A 14,520-nucleotide genomic window follows, 5' to 3' on the forward strand; every position below is an offset into this window, starting at 1 on the left:
AAGGGTATGTAAAGGGCATCTCCAAAATAGCAAGTGTGCTCTTGGCAGAATGCCAAGCACCCAGCCATAAATCTTTGCTTTATTGTCTTTGTCTCCTGTTGTCCTATATTCAACTTTTAAATTTTACCAGGAAAGTAAATCTTGTTTTTCACACAAGGAAGGATAACAAAATATTTTCGCCTAAAGTTTTCCCCCACAGAGGAAGCTGCATGATAAATATCTAGGCTTGCATAGGGACAACACCATCCCCACCAGACAGCAGCTACAGAACTGGCCTCCGAATTAGAACCTGCCAATTTTAGTTCTCCACAACAGACCACAGACTGGTGGGGGCAAGGTTCCCCACAAGACAGGAGTTGCAGAATTGTCTTCAGTACTGAAACCTGACAATTCTTGCTTTTCACAACAAAAAACACAAAAAGCACAGGAGCATGAGTCTCCTCCAAACAGGAACTTTAGGTTCTGCACAAAACCAAACATAGACAAAGGAATCAAAACCCCAAATTCATTTACCACAATTTCCACAATTACCTCACAGAAAGATGCCTTTAAACTTCTAAGCTGACAGAAGAAACTACTATTTCCATGACCCCTTGAATAATCAAAGATCTTTTTGACAATTTTCCCCCCTTATTGATAAAATTGAAGGTGGATTGAGAGGCCCTTGTGTCTACCAGGAAACACATCTCCTTTCGATCTGAACCCACCTTAAAAGTTAACAAGGGCTCCACTGTGGTGGGTCCCGGGTACAATGGGAGCCCCTGACACCCCTAACAATCCATCTCCATTATCCTCTGGTCTTCCTTCCTCCTGAGGGTCCAGCTGTTTTTGCAGACAGTCCTGCTTCCAGTGTCCCTCTGCCCTGCAGATAGCATATTGATTCCTTTGAAACTGCTGTTAGGGTTGGCTCTCCCCTGCTGAGGAGGGAATGCCTCTGTCACATCTTTGTGGCTGATCCTGTCCCTTTTGTCCCAGGGGGCCCCTTGATCCCTGTTGCTCTTCCCTCTTGGGCTGTAAAAACTCTGCCATCACCTTTGCTTTTGCTTTTTCGTCATCCCTTTTTACATACATTTGCGATATCTTTTTAACCAATTCATCCAGGGGCTTGTTCTGCCCTTCCTCTAGTCTGTTCCCCCCCACTACTGCCTGTGGGTGCGCATTCTCCCACATCTCAAAATCATTCATTTCTCCAGTTAGTCAAATGAATCCTTAAGAGAAAATCCTAATCCTAATCCTTTCACATACATTCTGCATTTCCCGGTCTCCTCCTCCTTGCATTCACTCTCTTTATCACATACTATATACCAGAGCCGGTCTATGTCCTGCTACACTATCCAAACATGGTGTCCCCCTCCCCGGCACTCCCAGCGGGCATGGCTGGCAGCACTACAGGTGGCTGGGATGTCCCACAGCCTCATGGGGGCAAGCAGCCACTGCCGCCACCCCTGCTCAGGGATGGTGTGATCAGGCACCACCTGGCGCTGAGCCCTGGCTGCACCATAGCTCCCACAGGCCCCCACCCGTGCTCCTGGTCCCCCACCTCCGCATCTGGTCCTGCTGCTCCTTGCCTCAACCATATTTCTCTACATTCCCCTTCAACTAATTTTTTTTCTCAACACATCAACACCTTTTGTCCATCTCCTGTTGTCGAGACCCCTTCTTGACTCCCCTTATTGCCCCCGCCATGAGCATGGATTGTCGAGACCCCTTCTCAACTGTCACATACATCTTTTGTGGAAAATCCTTTCTTTAGGATTTTTCCCTCTTCTGGAAGGCTGAGGCCCCAGAAAGAGAATGTAAACAATGATTATCTGCTGCTGTGGAATGCAACAGGTGCACCTGTGATTGGCTCATGTTGCATGTTTACAATTAAGGGCCAATCAAAGACAAGCTCTCTCTGGGACGGAATCAGGGAGAGCTCCTTTGTTGATTCATTCCTTTTCTATTCTTAGCTTAGCAGCTTCTGAACTTTTCTCTCTATTCCTATTAGTATAGTCTTAATGTATTATATATCATAAATTATTAAATCCAGCCTTCTGATCATGGAGTCAAGATTCTCGTCTATCTCTTCACCCTGAAAAACCTTTGCAAGCCTTGTAACACTCAACTTTCCCTTCTTTCCCTATTTGGGCATCTATATCCTTAATTACCTCTGGCAGAATGTGTAAATCAACTCCACATTCTTCCAAGGGATATTTTGGGATCGTCATCCCTTGAGATTATCATCCATGTTGCAGGAGCCCCTTCCCGGCTTTACCTTTGCAACCTTTCATGGGTGCCCTGTTTAACTTGTGCTATCCTCCATGGGTGTCCTCCCAGGTTTACTACCCGAAGATCCCATTTTACTCACCGGTGAGATTTTCAGTGGTCCTTCCCTGTGGATTCTTCAGGGACTCCCCCTGACCCATCACTTCTCTGTCTCCTGGACAGTCTTGGGAACCCAATCAATTGCCCAATGCTGGCTGCCAGAAAGGGTAGCTGATCACCAAAACTGAGTGAGGCACACCTTCAGTTCCCCTCGCTGCACACCACCCCTGGACAGAGGAAATATCCTGGACAAGAGCCCCCATTTTGTCAGGAAAATTAATCCACAACCACCAGAGGTTTATGTCCAAAGAGGAGACAGTGGAGTCCTGTAACTTCATTTGAATAAAGGGAGACAACATGGGACATTTCCCCTGGGGTCTCTCAAATTGTTAGAGGACGCGGCCTCCTTTTTATCCTAATTTCCTGGCCATGTTTCCCTCTCTCTTTCCCCATTGGCTGAGGTACTTGAGAGATACAGACTTCCTAATGCCTAAGATCCCCTTCTAATGTATACCCCCCTCTTTTTCTTTTCCTTGTGTCAATCAGTGGAATTCCTATGGAATTTATGGTTCTTCCCATTGTTTCTTTCGTCTCTCTGTATTTAACTTTACTTATCAGCAGACCCACAGTTTGTTTGTAAAGACAAATCCCTCATTCCTTTCAGCTTGAAGGATCTCCCTGTAAAATGAGTTCCCCCACCCAAGTGCACTGCCTTCATAATTCCATGTCCTGGAATTATTTCCTCCAAAAATACTTTAATAACTCATGCAGTAGTTGCTGATGTGTCCAGAAACTCCTCTGGCCACCCTGCCAGGTGGCATACCACTACCAGAAAATATTTAAGCCCTCTCGCCCAGGGAATCTCAGCAAAATACACCTGGCATCCTTGGAAAGGACGTATAGCGCAGCGTCACTCCCCCACCTTGCAATCTCAATAGTTCGTTTTGCTAAAATAAAAAAAAAATCAAGGCATGTCTTAGGTTGGAAATGGAGGTGTGTATTCTATTCCTCTGTGTTAGATGTGGGGAAATTATCTTCTGTTAATTGGGCAGTTTTCTTTATCTCTTCCACAATCAATCCTCCCCCCGGGGAGATATCTTCTGTTAATGGGCCATTGAATCTCACTGCATGACTGATAAAATTACATCATCCCATTTTGAGATGCTTTGCCCAGGGGGACCAGCCAAGCATTCCTACCTAAATATAATCAGAGATTTGGAAGACCACAGCCAACCTTTTCCCACCTGATTCCCAGAGGAGCAGCCCTTTCCCACTGGATTCCCAGAGGAAGACCAGGCCCATCTACACCACCACTGGACCTTCAGAGGAAGACTACACCCTTCTACAGGATCACTGCTTCAACAAAACCACATCTGCTACTCCAGAAGGACTGCAGACACCATTTAACCAGACTGCTGCCAATATCCTGACCAACAGGGTGTCAGGTCATATTGTGACTCTGACTGTTGTTTTGCATTACCGCATTGTTTATTTTTGTGAAAAATGCATGTTATATGATTGGCTCTTCGCAAATATTAAAATGAATATTATGTGTGTGATTCTGGAAAGTTATACTATATTAATTTCTTTTAAGTAGTGTGGTAAATAGAGTTTTTAGGCCATAGCATAATATTAAAATATAAACTATATGATGTAAGATTTTTTTTTTGTAACTAGCACAAGGAATGGAAAAGATAATCAAGAAATTCTTCACATTATCCTATCTGGATTGAGATGACAGCAAAAAGACACCAAGATTCCAAGAAAAGAATTATTGCCTCCTTGTTGGGAAAGTTCAGCTTTGAGGAACCAAGAAGATTGATTTACGAGATGAGGGGGGTGTTTTGTGAAGACAAAACTCCGCAAATTTGTGAAAGTTGTAAAGCTGGTATGTTTATTACAGTGCTGGACGCATGTGGAGATTTTTTTCTCTAAAAGACATGCGCACTTCTGGGAACTCTAGATCTTTTTTTATCTCCTTCTCAAATACATATGCACGCAATTTCACAATAGGTTCATGCATATTCATTTTTATAAATTTCACGTGACATTTGCTGCTAATTCTTCTTTATCAGAAAGAATTCCTAGGTCAGGCTGACCTGCTCTCACAGCAGTCTCTCTGTCTCCCCCTCCCCTTATCTCTGTCCTTTGGTTGAAGCAGTTTCTCTGAGTTAGGTTTTTTACGAGAACAGGCAGTCAGACTTAACAGCTGTGTTTTCAAACTACAGACTTAGCTCAAATATGTACATTTCACCTAAATCAAAATGGATTTCTACTCTGGAAAATAATAAGCAAATTCTTTTACTTAATGCAAATCTGTATGACAATAAGTGTCTCTTAATCCTTTATTATGTACATTGGATAAGGAGATTACCACTACCCACTGTAGTATTCTCCAATTCCAAATCAGCAATATAATGGATAATCCTAAACTTATTCCAACTAATATTAACAAAACTACAATGGGATGACACAACTTATTAAAGATTCCATTTGAAGTTGGTGACTACCCAAAGATCACATCCCACCAGTGATGATCTGCATTTTGTTTTATTCTCTGTAGAATTCTGGTTATTTGTTTTTTATCATGTTGGACAGTAATTTGTGGGAACTCAGCACATCATTCCTGATGTCCAGAGTTGCCGAGACAACCCTTGGGGGGCTCAGAAGCCCTGGAACATTGCCAGAAATACTTGGTGGCTAGACTTTGATCCTGCACGGGATGGAACACCAGTATGAGGATGGGAGGATCACACGGGGATAAGTGGTGAAGGGATAGATTAATTATAGAGTGAAAACACAGGTTTTAGAATCTCGGTACAGGGAGTTCTAGGAGACGAGATGGAGGAATTAGGGCGTGTCCTGTCCTTCTTCTTCTTGTCATCTATCTTCGATGGTGATGGTGGCACTTTGAGATTGGTTCTTACTGAATGTGCACTTGTCAATAAGGGTGAAAGGTATTGGGAGGAAAAGGTAAATATCTTACACGTAGTTTTTGGTATAAAAATAAGCGGCCGCCCCGAGGGAGGTCAGTGTGTTCATGGCTGGCTTGCTGTGCGGACCTCTGTCGGGCCGGGAGAAAATATTGTAGATAAGAATTAATAAACAACACTGAAGAACTGAAAAACCTGAAGAGCCCTTTCGTCCTTTGGAGCGTGGGCTGCCCCAAGGCCATCCAGAGCCTTACCAGGCCATTTCAACAGCCGAGACAGGACAGTAATTAAGGTTTTCTCTCCACTTTCTTGGATTTCCTTCAAGATCTCTAGTAGGTTTTGGTGTTTAATTAATTGTTTTACCAATGAAAGGTCTATCTCAATAGGAGTAGGTGATAGTTTGTGATACATTGTGTAACTGGTTTTAATTAACTGGTGGGATGTCACTGGGGCCAAATATGAAAAATCACACTTGATAATCTTAACAAAATTACAAATACAGAAATTAGAATTATTTCTACTAGACAAAATCACATTGTTGCTATCAATTTTTACAATAGTACAAGCAGTTCTCAAGCACACACAACCTGTGCTAGTTGTTTTGGTTTAGAAAGACAGGAGTCTGCTAAGGAAGGCAGAAGCCTCCCCTGAAATGGAGAATGTAAACCCTCCCCACCCCTCCGAATTGCTATAAATTTTAAATTAGGGGGGCTCTCAGGCAAAAATATGGGAGCAGGAAATAACAGTTCTTTAATAGGGAAGAAAAAAAAGGATAAATAAACAATGCAGTACACTAGAACAACACTGACAGAGTCAGAACCCAACCTGACACCCTGTGGATCAGGGTGTTGGTAGCAGTCCAATTGGAAATGTGGCTGCAGTCCTCCTGAAGTGTCAGGTGCGGTTCTGTTGGAGCAAGGGGGTCCTGTAGAGAATGATGTATTCTTCCTCTGAAGATCCAGAAAAGACAGCTGCTGTTCCTCTGGGGAATCCAGTGGAGAAAGCCGTGCTGGTGTCTCAAAACCTCTGGATTTTGAGTCATGGCGGGTTATATGTATTGTAATTGTATAATTGTTACAAGAAAAGGGGGAAATATAGGTGGCCATTGAATCTTAGTATGTATTGTATAGGCGGCCTTTGAGCCATAGTAAAATATATGTATTGTATAAGTGGCCTTGCCCCGATCCTAGATGTTCTAAATGGGCTGCAGCTGTGATGTCCTTAATTGGGCGGCAGCTGTGGCTAATAACAATAACTGGGATAAAAGAGGGTGGGTTGGCTGGTCAGGGAGAGCCTTGGAGGAACCCTGATGAAGAAGCAGGAACAGCTCTGCTGTGAAGAGCTGCATGTGAGAAAACGACCCAGAAGGTATGGGACTCTAGAAATATGATAACAACAACATGATAACAACACGTTTCTACTATTAGCTTGTGGTCTTGGTCCCTGGATTTCTTGCTTTGGCAGTACTTTTGAAATCTGGCACTGGCTAGTTCTTAATGCTAATAGTGATGACTGTAAAGGCTGCTTCAATTTTGCTAGGCCACCTGCTGCAGCAGCTAGCTTATTCATCAGTATTTCTGAATCAATTCTATTTAAAACTCTCAATCTTGTCTCTAATATCTTAGTTAGATCTCCTTTCATTCTGCTCCTGAGGTATACCTGTCTTTGTAACTACGTTGTCTAGCTTTCAAAGGATGTTTTTAGGAAAGAGGAGCAGGTTGGTTGGATTTTTGAGATGGTAATTTTTATTAGCAACTCAACACGTTTGAGAGACTATTCTGGATTGAACAACAGTTGTTGTTCACCCACATTCTTCACTACGTATGGGCCTATTTCATACACTTCAGGTTCAAGTTTGGGTTGGCTCTGAACTATTTGAGTACTAGTGTAAAAAGTGTAGTATCTGTTTTAAATTTAAATGAGAGATTGATAGCAGCATGAGCTTAAAGACAAGTCACTTCTACAGGTTGTGTTAAGATGAAATTACATTAACAGTCTGATTCACTTCAGCTATCGCAAACCACAAACTTTTTGGTGTTTGTATAAAGGAGAGGTTGAGACACTAATTTCATCTGGTCTCTCATGAGCTGTCTTATTGACCATCTGGCACTCTACATTGATTTTGTCTCTTCTGACTACAGTTCTCGTTCGTGCCACTCTTGCTCTTCATATACCTGATCCCTGTGAATTACTACAGTGGGTAGGTTTAAATCTTTTATCTCAGAAGGTTCTCCCATGGATCTAGTATACTGATTAAAAGCCTGGGACCAAGGCTATTTAGCATCACTTTGGATAAAGGTACTCTCTAAATCTAAGACTCTAGTTCTAATTATATACAAAACAATTCTGTAAGTGAAAGTACGAACTACTTCTGGCTGCAATATACTCATTTTGCCTGAGTAAGTTTTAGTCTTAGTCTATTGTTTCTTGGTGTCACTCTCCAAGATGCTTCTGGGGAATTCTTCACTTGAGAGTGATGGATCTAGGCATTCTGTTCTTTGATGTTGATTGCAGTGAAGGTGGTGAGAAGATCTTGGAACAGGCCTTCTTACTGTGGTTTCAGAGTCTTTTCTGTAAGAGACTTAACATATGCATAATCTTTAGGCTGTATGTTATATACTGGTCTATCTAGCTCTTTGCTCTGAGTTCGAGCCACATGTTTCTCAATTTCTTTGAGCAGTTTGCTTAAGGCCACCATATAGGTGGCCAATGTTACTTCTCTAATGTGGGTGGACATACCTTTCTGTATTCTATATGGTCTTCCATAAAGCATTTCAAAGGGACTCAGCTTTTCTTTAGCTTGAAGTTTAGTTCGAATTCGCAACAGTGCCAGTGGAAGAGCTTGGGGCTAGTGTAGATTAATTTCTTGCCTCAGTCGTACCATATGCTGCTTAGTCAATTCATTTTCTCCAACTGGCTGCTTGATTTGGGGCAGTATGGAGTGTGAAGTTTCTAATCTATGCTTAGGTGGCTACTAATCTGTTGCACTATTTTGGAAATGAAATGTCATCTTCTATCTGAGGATATTGTCCCTGGAACTCTGAAGCATGGTATTATTTCTTGTAATAATACTCTGGTCACTTCTCAAGCCTTGATAGTTCTGGTGGGGAATGCTTCTGGCTACCTTGAAAATGTATCTGTCAATACCAGCAAATATCTATACCCCCCTTTCCTTGGGAGTTCTGAAAAGTCAATTTGCCACTGGTATCTAGGCCTATGGCCTCTCCCAATCTGACTGAATTTTGGCCTGGGGGTATTTTTGGGGTTTTTCTGGAGGCAAAGATCACACTGTTGGGTCACTTGAGTAATAGTGGCATATAAATTCCTGGCAACGATTCTATCAATCATGTAGGTGTATAGGGCATCTGTTCTTCAGTGTGCTTTCTGGTGTTCTTTGTAGTAAACCCCTCAGCTTTAGCCAGGGCCCCTAGGAGAATAGAATGCTGACACAGTGGCAAAGAAGTTTCCTGTCTCCAGGGACATCCGCCTTATCCCTATAGCCATGTAAGGCAATATCTTGTTAACCCTACTATTGGTCACTTATGGTCACTCTAACACCTTTGCCATTGGTCAGGATTGGATCCGGGCCAAGGCTATAAAAGTGGCATACTGTACCCCTACTAACTTGGAAGAAGAAGAGCTGAGACCCTTCACGGAACCCCTGCAATAAAACCATTCTCGTGGAACAGCCAGCATCTTCTCCTTCTCCTCTCTCTACCGTCTGCTGGAGCCTTTAGCCAAGGGAAAAGCTACCTAGCAAGCAAAGCTGAAATCATAAGAGCTGGCTAATCACTAAGAGCTGAATATCTCCCTGCTTGCTAGGGGCTGACCCGCAACCTTGGTCTGAGAGCGAGCTGGCCTCTGGCACTCAGTCCTCCTGGGAGCTGAGCTCTGGAGCTGTCACAGCTTGCATAGGATAAGACCAAGTAAGGCTCATTTAGTTCTTCCCTTACAAGTGACCACAATAAATGGGAAGGGATTACCAGCATCTCTTCAATGGTAGCTCTCTTTTCTTGGTTATACGTATTTTCTTGATCTTTAATTAGTTTTCTATATTTTTATTATATTCTGGCTTACTTTCGAGGGAAATTGGTTTATCTGGAATTAGGGCTCTTTCAATAGTTACTTCACCTTTCGCTGCTTCTTTTGCTTCTCTATCTACCAGCTCATTTCTTTCTTGTAATTTTGAACTAACTCTTTGGTGTTCCTCAATATGCATAATTACTACTTTTTCAGGCAACTGCATTGCTTCTAGCAGCCGGATTACCTCTTGTGCATGTTTGATGTTCTTTCCTTGTGAGATCAGCAGTCTCCTCTCTTTCCAGATGGCTCTATGTGCATGCATGACTCTGAATGCATACCCTGAGTCTGCATAGATGTTTATTCTCTTTCTTTTTGCTATTTCCAAGTCACGGGTCAGTGCAATTATCTCGGTCTTCTGCGCAGAGGTGCCTGTTGGTAAGGGTCTGGATTCTATTACCTCTCTGCATGTAGTTACTGCGTATCCAGCATGTCACTTTCCATTGGCAACATAGCTACTCCCGTCAGTGAACCAGGTCTCTGCATCGTCCAAAGGAGTGTCCTTTAAGTCTGGGCGGCTGGAGTAGGTAGCTTCAATAGTCTCCAGGCAATCGTGGTGTACTGCTTCTCCTTGATTTCCACTGAGAAAAGAAGCTGGGTTGACAACATTAGTTACCACTATTTCTACATCATCTTGCTCTACCATGATGGCCTGGTATTTCAGGAACCTCTGTGGTGAAAGCCAGTGGCCGCCCTTTACTTCCAGTACTGCAGACACTGTGTGGGACACTAGCACAGTCATTTTTTGTCCCAGGGTAAACTTGCGTGCCTCTTGAATATTCAGCATGACTGCTCCTACAGCTCTGAGGCAACCTGGCCATCCTTTGGTATTGGAATAAGTATCCCAATATAACCAGTTAGATGGTGCCTAGGCCAGTTCTGACCTTCGCTGCTGGGCCACAGGCAGCTCTGCGGTGTTATACCTCAAAGATACCTTGGCTGGCGGCAGAGTGCAGCGGGGCACAAGACAGGACTCCGTTCTCCTCAGGGGAGAGCTTCTGGCGATGGTGAAGAAAAGAAGGGAGCGGATTCTGCTAGAAGGTAGCCAGATGTTTATTCCATGAGCACAGATACGTCTGCACTGGGCTACTGCTGATAACAGAATAAAGCCGCATGGTCTTATTCACATTTTATAAGCTCGGGGACAGGGGAAGGGGAGGGGACAGGTGAGTTACCAACCAGGTGAAGGGGGCAGGGTCTCAAGGGAGGATGACACTTAGACAGGCCAATGACCCCCAGGCCTGAGGAGCATCCTTTGAAATCGACGAATCACACGACGCCTTGCTGGTATGTTAGCCTGATTGACAGGGCACACTCAGCAAGGGGTGAGGGGGAAGGGAGAAGGGATAGGTACACATGGGAAGGGCTCTGGAAGTTTAAAACCGGACATTGCCACACACCACAACATCTCCCCCTAGTTTTGTTTAAAAAGAAGAGGACTGTGTTTATGGTGCAGAATGATTGCCAAACCATGGTTGGTAAATCGGTTCTTCTTCTACAGGAGGGTCAGTGTTTTCCACTGAGGCTTCCAGGTCATCCACTGGAGCACTGAGGGCTTCTAAATGGTAGACCTCAGGAGGGGGAGATGAGCTTGAGATTAACTTGAGAACCATGCGTCTGATTACTCCAAAAACAATGCTAAAAACTACAATAACTACAACTAAAATAAACAGCACTAAAATTACAGTTTTCAGAATAGATCCTAACCAGCCCGAGAGTCCCCAGCCATTGAAAAGTCCATTCAGCTCGTTGTCAGTTCCTCTGTTGATGTCTGAGAACCTTTATCGAGGTAGTCTATATGTGGTTTGGGCTGCAGTACTATGTAGGAGATTGCAGGTGGGATGATCACGAGTAGGACGAGAAGCAGGCTCGGTCTCATGACGTCTCGAGGCTACACACGAACAGTGGGATCTAAACTGGTACAAAAACTTGAGACAAACATATATTACAAACTATTCCAGATAGGAGGCTTAAATGGAATTTCCTCCAGAGAACATGCGCGGCGTTTTCTTCTCCAGGCAGCATGAGCAACCTGGGGTGCTTCTGCAGATTTCTCTGAGACTTTGGGAACATAGGGCTTTACCCATTTGGAAGGAACCCACCTTAAACCAGAGGGGGTGGATACACAGGCGTATCCACGTCCCCAAGTAACCAATTTGTAAGGTCCCACCATTTTCCAAGTCTCAGGGTCCTTTACTAAAACTGGAGGTTTTTCTTTCATCAACCTGTGACTGTTCCCCCCAAAGTGGCGTAGGATGGGTGGGTTCAGGCTGTCAAAAGAACAATTCAGAAAATTGATTGTGAGTAGTGCCCTGGATAACCGGATGTGGGGAGGTTCTACTTTCAGAACCTGTTGTTGCTGGTCCAGGACCCTTTTAATATCACGGTGAGTTCTTTCTACAATAGCTTGACCTGTAGGGGAGTAGGGGATGCCAGTTTTATGCTCTACTCCCCATTGCTGCAGGAAGCTCCCGAATTCCTTGGATTTATAAGCAGGCCCATTATCAGTTTTCAACTCCTTGGGGATGCCCATGAAAGAAAAAGCCTGTAAAAGGTGCTTAATAGCATCAATAGATGATTCTCCTGTGTGGGCAGAAGCATAGACCGCTCCAGAAAAGGTATCTACACTAACATGAACATATTTCTGCCGTCCAAAAGCCTGTATGTGTGTTACATCTGTTTGCCACAGTTCACAACTGTTCAGTCCCCTTGGGTTTGCTCCCGTACTCACTGTAGGGAGTGCATGTTGTTGGCAATTTGGGCACGTGGCCACAATCGCTTTGGCCTGTTCTCGAGTGATGTTAAACTGGCGAACCAGGCCAGGTGCATTTTGGTGGAAAAGCTGGTGGCTGATTTTTGCCTGTTCAAAAACATTTGGGAGAGTGGCCATCACTGCAGGTGCAGCAAGAGCATCTGCCTTTCTGTTGCCTTCAGCGATAAACCCTGGCAAGTCAGTGTGTGACCTGACATGCATCACATAAAAGGGTTGCTCTCGGTGAGTGACTAACTTTACCAGTTTGGAAAGCAATTCAAAAAGTGCAATGTTAGATACATCTTGCAGTATTGCTTGATCTGCTCTGGATACTACTCCTGCCACGTATGCAGAGTCTGTAATCAGATTAAATGGTTCTGAGAACCTTTCAAAAGCCCTAACAACCGCAGCCAATTCAGCAACCTGAGGTGAACCTTCCACCTCAGCAATGTCCGTCTCCCACTGCTGGGTTTGAGGATCTTTCCAAGTCATAACAGACTTGTGGGACCTCCCGGACGCATCTGTAAAGACAGTTAGAGCCCTTTTTAAAGGTCTCCTACTTAAAGCAGTTCTTAATTTTAAAGTAAATTGAACATCTTTTTCAAAAAATTTGCAAGCGGGCCGTGCTACCGAAAATTGTCCTGAGTAGGAATCCAGAGCAAACTGCAACACTTCGTTTTCTTGAAACAATTGTTCCAGTATTTTCATAGTATTTTGACCTGATTTTAACTCAACTGGGATGTGAATGCACTTAAAATCACATCCTGCTAACTCCCTGATCCGGGTCCTTGCTTTCCGGATCAGTTCTGCTATCAGCTCTTGAGGCTTTGTCAGTCTCTTGGACCTTTTGTGACTGAGGAAAACCCATTCTATGATCAAGAGAGAGTCCCTCTGGTCCCGGTCCTTTTTTGGTGTGTCCTTTGCCTTAGGTGTTTGTTTTTCCTCCCACTGGAAAATAATTCCATGGAGGTGTGGCAACTTACCTAGGATGATAAATTTGAATGGCAGATCAGGCCGGCATCGGTGGGCCTGTCTTGTGGACATTGCAATCTGAACCTTTTCTAGAGCTTTCCGTGCCTCTGGGGTAATAGACCTAGGAGCACCTGGGTCCTCTCCCCCTTTCAGTAAATTGAAAAGAGGGGCAAGGTCTTCATTAGTCAGACCAAGCCATGGTCTTACCCAATTCAAAGACCCACACAACTTGTGGACATCCGCAAGGGTCTTGATCCTTGGATTGATTTCTAGTTTTTGAGGAACAATGGTCCTATTTCCAATTTCTAAGCCCAAATACTTCCAAGGTGGCATCTTTTGAATTTTCTGTTCCTGGAGCTCGAACCCTGCAACAATCAATGCATCGATCGTTAGGTCAAGCGCATGTGTTAGTAAATCATCATTGGGGGCACACACAAGGATATCATCCATATAATGGTAGATGATGGCCTTCTCTGCGGCTGCACGAACTGGGGAAAGCAGGGAAGAGACATACCACTGGCAGATAGCTGGAGATACCTTTAGGCCCTGAGGAAGAACGGTCCAATGGTACCTTTTCATAGGAGCTTCTGAATTGATAGAAGGGACAGAGAATGCCAAACGCGGTGCATCATCAGGGTGCAATGGGATTTGGAAAAAACAATCTTTAATATCAATAACAGCTAATTTCCAATCTTGAGGAAGCATTGTTGGGGATGGCATACCAGGTTGGGGAGAACCCATATCTTCAATTACATTATTAATTTGTCGGAGGTCACAGAGGAGTCTCCACCTCTTTTTGTCAGCTTTTTGGATGACAAACACTGGAGAGTTCCATGGGGACATGGTCTCCACAATGTGGCCCATTCTTAGTTGCTCTTGTACTAGTTCCTCAAGCACTTTTATTTTTTGTTTACTGAGTGGCCACTGTTTCACATCAACTGGTTCGTCTGTTTTCCACTTAAGTTTTTGGGTGGGGCGCTGTTGTTTAATGACTGCTGCACAAAAATGCTGTGGAGAGTCTGGAATATTAATTGTGACACCCCACTGGGCCATTAAATCTCTCCCTAACAAAGGTTCTGAATAATCTGACACAAATGGACGGATATTTGCCAATTGTCCGTTTGGACCCTCAAATTGAATAATGCTTTTGGATTGCCTTGCCAATTGCAGACCTCCTACACCTCGAAGGTGACCAGCAACATTTTGTAAAGGCCAGTGTGCTGGCCAGTCTTGTACTGGAATCACTGTGCAGTCTGCACCTGTGTCTACAAGCATCTCAATGCGTTTAGACTCCCCACTCCCACTGACATTGCACAACAATTTGGGTTTATCTGTCCCAATAACTTGGACCCGGGCGACTGTGGGCCCTTGTTTATCGACATTTTCAGGTAAAGATGGCACAGGGATAGCTTGAGCAACAATTTGTCCCTTGGGAAGAAACAGGGGTGGGTGGAAACAGTGCAGGCTGAGAACAAA

The sequence above is a fragment of the Zonotrichia albicollis genome, chromosome W, assembly GCF_047830755.1.
Source record: "Zonotrichia albicollis isolate bZonAlb1 chromosome W, bZonAlb1.hap1, whole genome shotgun sequence".
In the NCBI taxonomy this organism is placed as follows: domain Eukaryota; kingdom Metazoa; phylum Chordata; class Aves; order Passeriformes; family Passerellidae; genus Zonotrichia; species Zonotrichia albicollis.